Here is a 12163-nt window from a genome sequence, read left to right as displayed (position 1 = left end):
AGTGATAGACAGTAAATCATCGAGTAGAACAGAAGTGATATCTGGCGTTCGGCAAGGAAGTGTCATAGGCCCTCTTCTGTTCCTGATTTACATAAATGATCTATGTGATAATCTGAACAGTTCCCTTAGAATGTTTGCTGATGACGCTGTAATTTACCGTCTAATAAAATCATCAGACGATCAATTCCAATTACAAAATGATCTACAGAGAATTTCTGTAGGGTGCGAAGAGTAGCAATTGGCATTAAACAAAGAAAACTGCAAGGTCACCAACATGGGTACTAAAAGAAATCCGATAAATTTTGGGTATATGATAAATCGCTCAAATCCTAGGGCTGTCAATTGGACTAAATACCTAGTAATTACAATTACGAGCAACTTAAATTGGAAAGACCACGTAGATAATATTGTGGGGAAGGCGAAACAAAGACTGCGCTTTGTTGGCAAAACACTTACAAGATGCGACAAATCCACTGAAGAGACAGCCTACATTACACTTGTCCGTCCTCTGCTGGAATACTGCTGCGCGGTGTGGGGTTCTTACCAGGTAGGATTGACGGAGGACATCGAAAAAGTGCAAAGAGGGGCAGCTCGTTTCGTGTTATCGCGCAACAGGGGTGAGATTGTCACTGATATGATACGCGAGTTGGGGTGGCAGTCACTGAAACAAAGGCGGTTTTCTTCGCGGCGAGATCTATTTACGAAATTTCAATCACCAACTTTCTCATCCGAATGCGAAAATGTTTTGCTGACACCCACATACGTAGGGAGAAATTATCATCATAATAAAATAAGAGAAATCAGAGCTCTAACGGGAAAATTAAGGTGTTTCTTTTTCCCACGCGTCATTGGAGAGTGGAATCGGAGAGAAGCAGTATGAAAATGGTTCAGTGAACCCTCTGCCACGCACTTAAGTGTGAATTGCAGAGCAACCATGTAGATGTAGATGTAGATGTAGGTGAAGTACGTGGATGAGGGGTGGGTATTGATGCAGCAACACGTAGGTCCGACGTCGGCCGTAGAGTGTTACCAGCTTTAAAGGCCCTCCCAGTAAGGTGACGCAAGGCGGTCGCACTGAACGGAGATTACGTTGAAAAATCGTGTTTCGTACCCAAAAGAGGGGGAATTAATATGGTGTGTTGGAATCCTTACTAAAACCAACATACACTACTCATAAAACATCACAGTAGTCTTACGTATATAAAAGAATGTTACACTTCATATAATATAACTGGTACCGATTATGTATCATCGCCTGACATTATTTCCTCCTAGCGTCCACCATGTATGACAGTTGTCGAAAGTCACGTGTAACTGTTAGAAATTATTAGACGATGCAAATAAATGACTAAGACCCCTACTTATCATACACGTCGAATATTTCAGTGCGGCTGACGCGAGTACAGTGTCCTCTTGTAAGAAACATGCAATGTCGCACTTCATACTGAACTATCTCTTGAAAATGGTACAACAGACTGAAACGGCAATCGTAGTGAATAGATATGTTTCGTAAGAGTACCGGTGGCATATGGGAACTGTATTTTGCACAACTGTGTAGAAGTGGAAGGAGCATTTCCCTATATGCTTCCCACGCATACCACGCACCGTGAGCGGTTACAGAAGAATAAATTAAAAGCATTGTTGGGGGCCATGAAGTTTAACATAGACGCTGAATGATGATGCAACTAGGCATTTTTCACATCAAAAATATTGGCAGAGGTGAAGGAAGTGATAAGTGACACATGAAAGTTCTATGACTGATCAGAAATCTAATACCGTAAGTACAGATCCATCACATGGTTTTTAACCAGCCGAGCGGTCTCAGGTGCTGCAGTCATGGACTGTGCGGCTGGTCCCGGCGGAGGTTCGAGTCCTCCCTCGGGCATGGGTGTGTGTGTTTGTCCTTAGGATAATTTAGGTTACGTAGTGTGTAAGCTTAGGGACTGATGACCTTAGTAGTTAAGTCCCATAAGATTTCACACACATTTGAACATTTTTTAACCAGATTTTTTCAATTTTTTATTTATTGAATTTTTTGATCTTTTTGTATGGCTTCCACCCACTCATACATCCCCTCCTTTCGATCACCACTTTCACCCCTTCGTGGTTGGCTTTTTCTATCACGGAAAACCGAAATTCTCACTATTAATAAAATTCTTTGTACAATTTTTTGCCCATTGCTGATATACATACCTATATACGAAAATATATATAGGAAAATTTGAGAAAATGATCTCTCCAGCCTTGAAATAACAATCTTTTTCTTTCATTTCTTTGTTGCAAAATACTTTCTATGCACTTATGAGGTGTAACTTTAAAATTTCTCTTATTCTCCGGAACCCGTTTCTTATAAAATTAACAGAATTTTTCAGTTATTTGCGACGTTCATTTACGATATAGTGAAGAAAGTTTCCTATCACCCATGGTAAACCATTTTGTGCTGTTGGCGGATGGTGTTCATTTTCAGGTTGCAAAATTTCTATAATTTGTATATGTCTGGTGTTGGTTTTTATGATTTAGGCAAGGATAGGTATTTTTCAGCGGCATATTTTTGTTCATTTATTTACACGTCGAGATCCGTAGGACCAAATTGAGGAGCAAATCTCCAAGGCCATGGAACGCGTCAGTACATGAAATTACAACATAAAAGTAATAACAGATGAACCCGAAAAAAGTCAGTCCATAAACGCAATCAACAACACAACAACAATCAGCTTAATTTTTCAGGGAACTCCTCGATGGAATAGAAGAAGTGACCCATGACGAAACTCTTCAGTCTCAATTTGAAAGCACGTGGGTTACTGCTCAGATATTTGAATTCTTTTGGTAGTATATTGAAACTGGATGCAGCAGTATACTACACACCTTTCTGCACGAGTTAAGGAAGTCCATTCCAAATGCAGGTTTGATTTCTGCCGAGTATTAACTGAGTGAAAGCTGCTTATTCTTGGGAATAAGCTAATATTGTTAACAAGAAATGTAACTACGGATATATATATATATATATATATATATATATGAGAGGCCAATGTCAAAATACCCAGACTCTTGAACATGGGTCGACAAGAGGTTCGTGAACTTACACCACTTATTGCACGAACCGCCTGTTTCTGAGCCAAAAATATCCTTTTAGAATAGGAAGGGTTACCCCAAAATATAATACCATACGACATAAGCGAATGAAAATAAGCAAAGTAGACTAATTTTCGTGTCGAAGGATTACTCACTTCAGATACCGTTCGAATAGTAAAAATGTCAGCATTAAGTTTTTGAACAAGATCCTGAACGTGGGCTTTCCACGACAGCTACTATCTATCTGAACACTTAGAAATTTGAACTGTTCAGTTTCACTAATAATATGCCCATTCTGTGAAATTAAAACTTCAGGTTTTGTTGAATTGTGAGGTACTATAAAAACTGAGTCTTACTGTGATTTAGCATTAGTTCATTTTCTACAATCCATGAAATTAAGTCATGAAATGCACTATTTGAAACAGGGCCAGTGTTGCAAGCAAATATTTTAGAGTTACCTGTAATACTTGAGAGCATATCATTAATATAAATAAGGAACAGGAGTGGCCCTAACACTGATCCTTGGGGCACCCCCCACTTGACCGTCCCTTGCTCAGACCTCACATCATAGCCATTCTCCACATTGTGAATAATGACCTTTTGCTGTCTGTTGCTAAAGTAAGAGGTGAACCAGTTGTGAGCTACTCCCCGTATTCCGTAATGATCCAACTTCTAGAGCAATAAAATGCCTTAGTTAATTCAAAAGTATACCTAGCGTTCGAAACCTTTTGTTTAACCCATCCAGTACCTCACAGATAAAAGAGAATATAGTATTTTCAGTTGTTAATCGACTTCTAAAACCAAACTATACATTTGATAACAAATGGTGTGATATAAAATGATCAATCATCCTTACATACACAGCCTATTCAATAACTTTATCAAACACTGAAGGCATAAATATAGGTATAGAGTTATCTACGTGACCCCTTTCTCCCTTTTTATGAGGCGGCTTCACTGCTGGGTACTTTAATCGTTCAGGAACTACCGTTCCTAACGGAAAAAATACAAAAATGGCTAAATACAGGGCTAACATGTGCAGTACATTACTTTAACATTCTGCTAGGAATTCCATCATAACCATGAGACTCGTTAGTCTTCAATGATTTAATTGTTAAATCAATCTCCCTCTTGTCTCACAGAGAAGTATTTCAGACATCAATCTCGGAAAGGCATTTGCCAAGAAAATTATATGATTACCTATAGAAACTAAATTTTTATTTAATTCACCACCAATGCATAGAAAATGATTGTTAAATATTGTACATATATATGATTTATCAGTAACAAATATTTTTACTGTGATGTGACTTTATATCATCGACCTTGTGCTGATGACCAGACACTTCCTTCACAACTCACCATATGGTTTGTATTTTAACCTGTGAATTAGGTATTCTATTTGCAGACCACAACTCTTTGCCTTCCTAATAACATTTCCAAGCACCTTACAATAGTGTTTGTGATGTGCTACTGTAGCTTGATTGTGACCACTAATAACATTTTGGTATAATTCATGCTTTGTTCTACATGATATCCTTATCCTAGTAGTACCAACCTGGGCTGCCTATTACTGTTAGTACCTCATTTAGAATGTTCTGCTGGAAAGCAACTCTCAAAGAGCACGATAAATGTGTTTAGGAAAGCATTATATTTTTTATCTATGTTAATGGCACTATAAACATCCTGCCACTCTTGTTCCTTGACAAGGTTAAAAAACTCTATTGCTGTTGGATTGACTTTCCTACATTGTTTGTAATTAATTGTGACATTTGTTTGAGTACTAAAGTCTTTTAGTGTTAAAATTTGTGCTTCATGCTCTGAAAGGCCATTCACCCTTTTACTAACAGAATTCTCATCTGGTACTGAAGAAAGAATAAAAATATTGTCTTTGGCTGTGCTACTGTTCCCCAGCACCCTAGTTGGAAAAAACACAGTCTGCATCAGCTCATATGAATTTATTAAATCTACCAACATCCTTTTACTTGCACCATCATATACAATATTTATATTGAAGTCACCAAATATAACTAATTTCTGGTAACTCCTAGAAAGTTAATCAAGAACCCTCTCTAACTTGAGCAGAAATGCTCTGATGTCAGAGGTATGGGACCTATAAATAACAACAATTAGAAGTTTAGTTTCACTAAATTCAACTGCCCCTGCACAACATTCAAATAACTGTTCAGTGCAGTGCCTTGATACGTCTATGAACTCAAGTGGAATACTGTTTTTTACGTACATAACAACTCCCCTACCCCGCAAGGAACTTCTTGAAAAACAGCAAGCTAATCTGTATCTTGGTAAAGAAAGCCTCTGAATTGTCAATTTATTTAAGTGGTGCTCTGATATACCAATAATTTCAGTGTCGACATCTATAAGAAGTTCACTAACTGTATCTCTAATACCTCTTATATTTTGACGAAATATGCTAATTCGTTCTCTACTTAAAAACATTACATCCTCTGAATGTGAGCCTTTAGTTAGGGGGACGTCCTTTAAGCTGATGTACCTATCAGCTGACTTATATCTAAAAAAGGAGTAGCTCTAATACCAACTATTACGGAATTTTTTCATGAGTGATCTCACCACCACCACCACCACCACCACCACCACCACCTACTACACTGTCACCTATAAGCTTAGCCAGCCTCCCCTTCCCATACCTACTGAGGTGCAGGCCATACATAGTGAATCCCGATCCATTGATAGACTCAACTGACACCATTGAAATTTGACCCAGGCCTTTGCCATGAGTTCCTTCTCCAGCTCCATGTTAAGGCGCCTAACAGCAGCCTTAAGATGAGGCCGATTATGACGCTGAAACAGTTGCACGAAATGAACACTAACGCCACCAGTTTGAGTAGCTATCTTTCCCAGGTCACCACCTACATCATATTCCCAGCCCCTATCTAGACTGTTCCCTGCTCCAGCCACTATTACTACCTGATTCTCCTTCGTCAAATTCCTACATAACTCCCCTATGCTGCAAGCCAACCCTGCACTTGCTTCACAATGTTGGTGACCTGGTACTCACTCCCCAACACTTCCTGCAACTGATGGCCCAAACCTCTACCGTGTGAACTACATAGCAGCAGAACATTCTTCTATCTGTTAGACTTTGCAGCTGACCTAGGCCTCCTAACTGCTGAGGACTGGTGCATGTTCATTCATCTACAGCTACACGAGGTTCCTCTCCACTCATCTCTGACAGTTGGTCAAACCTGTTGCATATAGGCAAAGTTTAACTGTCTGAATACCTCTTCCTAGCTGCCTTCTTGCCAACTGCCAGTTCCCATTTCCCACCACCCTTCACCCTTCACCAGGAGAGGATCCCGCTAGAATTCCCACTGGCATCCCCATTGCATTCACCCCCCCCCCCCCCCCCCCCCAGTGAAAATACGTTGAACAATCTCCCACACCGTAACCCACCACTCGCAAACCTACGACAAAGCCCACACTTCTCACTCATGGTAAAATTTTACAGTTACTGAAAACCTATACGGTCTACGATACCAAAGTTCATTTACACCAGTAGAACTATTTATAGAACCAACTATAGCGGTCTTGAAATTCTCTGTCTACTAAGAAACCAACTACTTGTATTAATACTAATACACCACAGCTAATACCAATACCAATAAAACTTCACAAAAGTGTTAGATCAAACCAAAAATCCAAACGGCCACTGGAACACTCAACGAAGTTAAAATTCTGAATGAAAATCTTACTGAAATATTTCACTGGAAACAATACGAAACGTCAGCTGAAAAATAAAGCACGAAATTTACTAAACAACTTCAACGCACAGGAAACTAAAAAACACAGCGTGCGAACGTTTCCAAAAGTTTATTAAATCGTTATTTCACCAAACAGCACGAAACACCGCTGAAAACTACTAAATTCAAAAACTATATATCAGCGCTCAAATAAGTTTGTCAGTACTCAGCCTTATAATCGCTGCAGCTGCAACTGCACGCCGCAAAATGTCAACACACTACTGAGGCGTGAGGCTTGGACGAACCACGTAAGCACACTCACGAATAACAGACCACTCGACTAATTAACACAGGAAAAAAGACTGATATTAACGAAAATCCACTAATAAGTTACTTTGGCAGCAAATATTAACACAAATAAAATTTAAAATAAGTAACTGAAGACTAAAACTTAATAAAATATTGATGAGCAATTTCAACGACAGTCCAGCACACTTGTCGTCCCACCAAAGACTAATTTGTGCTCATTATTGTGCGGTCCATATTGTCTTCTTTCCGTAGAGTAAGGAGTTTCTAATCTGTTAAGGTTTAGTTAAATTAAGCTTTTATTTTCTTTTTTTGTTTTATTCACAACTTCATACGAAGTTAAGAGGTTGTTGGATTTGTTCGCGCATCACTGAGCCTAACATAAATAAAAACACAAGTAAATTATAAATTAAAATTTCTAAATGGAACATTAAATACTTTGTCACCTAACAGGTTAGCCGTTGGAGGCCAGATACGCATACTTTTAACAGAAGCTGCCATATAGTCTCAAGTTTGAAGTTCGTCAGTATGGAAGTGTTGAGCAGCAAACGATCTCACTACATGTTCCAAGGATTTATGTTGCTTTTAGACAAGGGACTAACGGCCAGAAATATATGTCTTTTATTGACACTGCAGATGAAGCCAGAGTGAACTAACGTCTTTTTCGGTCTTATCAACCATATAGTTCTACCAACTGATATCGTAAGTGATGCCAGATCACAAATATTTAGACCCATATTACCTCTAGGAATGTTACGTAGTTGAAGAAGTTCTCCGTACCACACGATTCACATGTACACCGTGATTCTGCAACATCCAACATACCCACCGGAAGTCAGACAGTCATATTACAACTGGACGGGGATCGGAATTTACGTTCTCAAAAACCCTCTCATTTCCCCAATGGTAAGATGCGGTGACAAGAAACATGGTAAATATTGCGCGAAATTCACTTTCCCACCACTGTGAGGTAATTTAACCGATTTCAGACATGTTTCTGAGCAAGTTTGCTTCTAATTTCTGAGAAAGTTCTTAAATGGAACAGGATTTGGGAAAAAAACTGGCACTCATGAATCCAACGGCAGAAGACTGAAATTCTACACATTCTAAAATCAAGCTGAGTAATATTGTAAGGCGCTAAGCGCAGCAGCTGCGCGTGGTTAGCGAGCCGTTTCGTTATCACTCACTCACCACGCACAATGCAGACTTGATAGATCTTCGCAACTGCTTACGAAATAAAACTGCCTAACTCGGACTAAACAAGAGGCATTTCAAAACTACTTACATGTCGCGTTATCCTACTTCGAGAACTAACAAAACATATTGTCAACAAATTAATTTTTATTAACGCTATAGAAGCAGACAGTTTAATTTTTACTTAATAAAGAAAGCGGACATATTTTAGACGGCATACAGCTTAAAGTTTCTGTTGAGAAAAATTTCTGTTGAGCAACTAAGTTGGATGTATTAGTAAGGAAAGTGAGTGTCGTCAAATTCCTGGTCGATACCAGCTTTAGGACAAGCTGTCTTATACACTAATTTAAACACCTTCAAGTGATCACTGGAGGAAAATAATCACGAAATCAGTAGAATAAAAGAAGAAAGAAATTTACTCTTTCCAAGAAGTAAAATTTTCGGTACTCAACAGAGAAAAAGTTTAGTTTTTTCAAGAGGATAAAAATAATTTATGAGGAAGATTTCATTTTGAATCAGGTAGAATACTGAATTTACGTTTTGTCTTTAATAGATGTTAGGGGAACAGCGGGATTGGGGCTGTTGAATGGAAAGAGGTTGGAATTGTAGGAGTGCAAATAACGTTTAGTAGGTAATACAACTTCCTTAACAAACCAAAACTGAACTATAGTTACAATTCCCTTATACAGAAGAAATGAGCCTGATGCTGAGATAAAACACTAAGAAAAATAAAAATGAGATACGGTCAAGGACAAATACATTGTCAATGAAATTAGAAAATGGAAGCTGTGTCTCATATATTAACTTCAACAGGATACCGGAGAGTCATGTATCATAAATTGAAGAAGTCAGCTAAAATAATCATTTAACATTAAGCGCTGCCGGATGACATATTCAGCTAATTGTATGTAAGCTCTGATAAAGCAGAGGACATTTATTGAAAAGGAGTATTTCGCTTGGGGAATCTTAAGTACTGGGGACAAAGCACAGACGCACAAGAACTCTAATCATAATAACTCTGGAGGCATCAGGAGAAACAAATGACTGCAATGCTTCCATCGGTACTAGTAGGTGCAGTCAGCGCCCGTTTCCCTGTGTTGTTTGCCTAATTCAGTCGCCATCGAGCTGCTACATTCATCGCTCTTCCCCACAATATGCCAACAGGCATGAAGTGTCTTCCCCGCGTCGGTGCTCTCTGTATTAACTAATCTCACTTCACAAGTGTCCAACTCGTGCCAGTACCGTGGGCAAGACTCGGATCGGTCGCCCAGGCCGGTACCTCGAAGACACCAGTGGCGCCTCCTGCGACACCTTCAGTGTCTTTGGCGTCCTCTGGCCCGTAGCAACAAAACATTCTGCCGGTTTTTGCGCCACCTACCGAGCGGGCTGGGACACCCACTGGTCACGAGTATCACGGCACACAGTGAAGAAGTTTGCAGACTAGAAAAAATATTCTGGCAGCCAAAGATGGCTTAACGCCCTTCACTATTGATATGGGCCGATGATGGAGTCAATCTCATTCTGCGAACGGCTTTGTTAAAGGTGGGTGGAATATTGGACAGATATTGAGACCGCCGTCTTGCTCTTCGGGTAGAGTACGGTCCCTAGAAGTGGAAGAATCAGCTGTGAGCGATGGTATGAGGATACAGAACTCAATGGAAACGGCTACACTGAAGACACTTAAAAACTGTCCACTAGTCGTACACTTATTTGATAATAATATAATAATAATTACTATCTTCATGAAAAATTCGGGGGTAAACTAGTCCTCGTGCGGATGTCTGATTGGAGACTGCAGGAGGGGGACCGAATAGTTTAAATAGTGTGGAATGTCAGAAGACCGAATACTGTAGTGCATAAAGTTAAATGAGAGATTAATAGCCTTAAGTTAGAATCGGTATTAATCGGTGACATTAAATACGAGGGTCACTCCAAAAGAAATGCACACTATTTTTTTTTAATCCATCTCTTATTCTACATGTTTGAAAGTTTTACAGTGTGTATATACATCCTTTAGGAACAATATTTTCATTTCTCCACATAATTTGCATCCCACTAAACTGCCTTACGCCATCTTGGAACTAGCGCCTGTATACCCGCACGGTAAAATTCTGGTCCAACCTGTTGGAGCCGCTGTTTGGCAGCGCGCACAAGGGAGTCGTCATCTTCAAACCTTGTTTCACGAAGAGAGTCTTTCCGTTTCCCAAAGAGATGATAGTCACATGGAGCCAGGTTAGGACTGTAAGGCAGGTATTTCAGTGTTGTCCGTCCGAGTTTTGTGATTGCTTCCATGGTTTTTTGACTGACATGTAGCCGTGCATTTCCGTGCAACAGCAAAACATCCTGCTTTTGCGATGTGGTCGAACACGACTCAGTCGAGCTTGTTTCACTTTCTTCAGTGTCGTCACATATACATCAGAATTTATGGTGGTTCCACTTGGCATGATGCCCACAAGCAAGAGTCCTTCAAAATCGAAAAACACCGTAGCCATAACTTTTCCAGAAGAAGGTGTGGTTTTGAACTTCTTTTTCTTGGGTGAATTTGCATGATGCCACTCCAATGATTGCCTCTTCGTCTCTGGTTCTCTGGTGAAAAATGATGGAGCCATGATTCATCACCAGTCACAACTCCTCCAAGAAATTTATCTCCACCATTTTCGAACTGTTCCAAAAGTTCGCTGCATACCGTTTTTCTTGTTTCTTTGTGAGCCACTGTCAACATCCTGGGAACCCATCTGGCACAAACCTTTTTTATCGCCAACACTTTCAGTATTCTGCAAACACTTCCTTCCCCTATCCCAACGCAGCGTGACAATTCGTTCACTGTGATGCGTCTGTCAGCAGTCACCAGTTCGTTAACTCTCTGCACATTGTCTGGAGTGTGTGCAGTACGAGGCCTGCCGCTGCGAGGACAATCCTCAATACTGCCGTGCCCGCTTTCATCACGTAACCTGCTTGCCCACCGACTAACTGTACTGCGATCGACAGGAGCATCTACATACACCTTTTTCAACCTCTTGTGGATGTTTCCCACTGTCTCGTTTTCACAGCACAGGAATTCTATGACAGCACATTGCTTCTGACGAACGTCAAGTGTAGCAGCCACCCTGAAGACATGCTGTGATGGCGCTACTCACGCGAACAGGTTGAACTAAGTTTGAAAACAAGCGGGAAGGATGCATCTACACACTGTAAAACTTTCACACATGCAGAGTGAAAACTGTATTTGTACAAAAATAGTGTGCATCTCTTTTGGAGTGATCCTCGTAGAAATAGAGACTCTGATAATTATAGGGCGCAACAAAATCAATGAGTGGTTTATGAGAATTGGTATGATTACGAATAGAAATATAAGTAAGAGGTTGAGCTACCATAAGCAACACAGTGAACGAAGTAGTAATCTAAGAATTGAAACTAAGTCAATAGCGACCACCACTATGCAGGTATACAAGCGCAACATACAAGCTGATTTTGATGAATTGGAGAGAATGTGTGAGGAAGTGGATCCTTACATATTACAAAAAATTAATGTACGTAGGTATGTTCCCCAACTCCTCCTAAACCACTGTACCGAATTCTACCAAAGTTGGTACACTTATCACTTACTGACTGGAAATAATCGCTGTGAGGGTAAGAACTACGTGGCCATGACAGGGGTGGGGGTGAAAAATCTGTGTAGCCAACGATGCCTGAATAGCCGTAATTCAGTCATCCAGTATTTGAGAATGAGAGCACTTTGTGACAAACCTTACACGTCATTTTAAACCTTTACGGAACCTTATCTTGCTAACGACCGCCACAAATTGATGAAAGGAGAAATGTTTATGCCGCCCTACATGTCCACTGTTCATGCAGTAAAACTGCGCATGAAG

The sequence above is a fragment of the Schistocerca americana genome, chromosome 6 (genome assembly GCF_021461395.2).
Source record: "Schistocerca americana isolate TAMUIC-IGC-003095 chromosome 6, iqSchAmer2.1, whole genome shotgun sequence".
Lineage (NCBI taxonomy): Eukaryota > Metazoa > Arthropoda > Insecta > Orthoptera > Acrididae > Schistocerca > Schistocerca americana.
Note: the sequence above shows the minus strand (reverse complement) of the source record.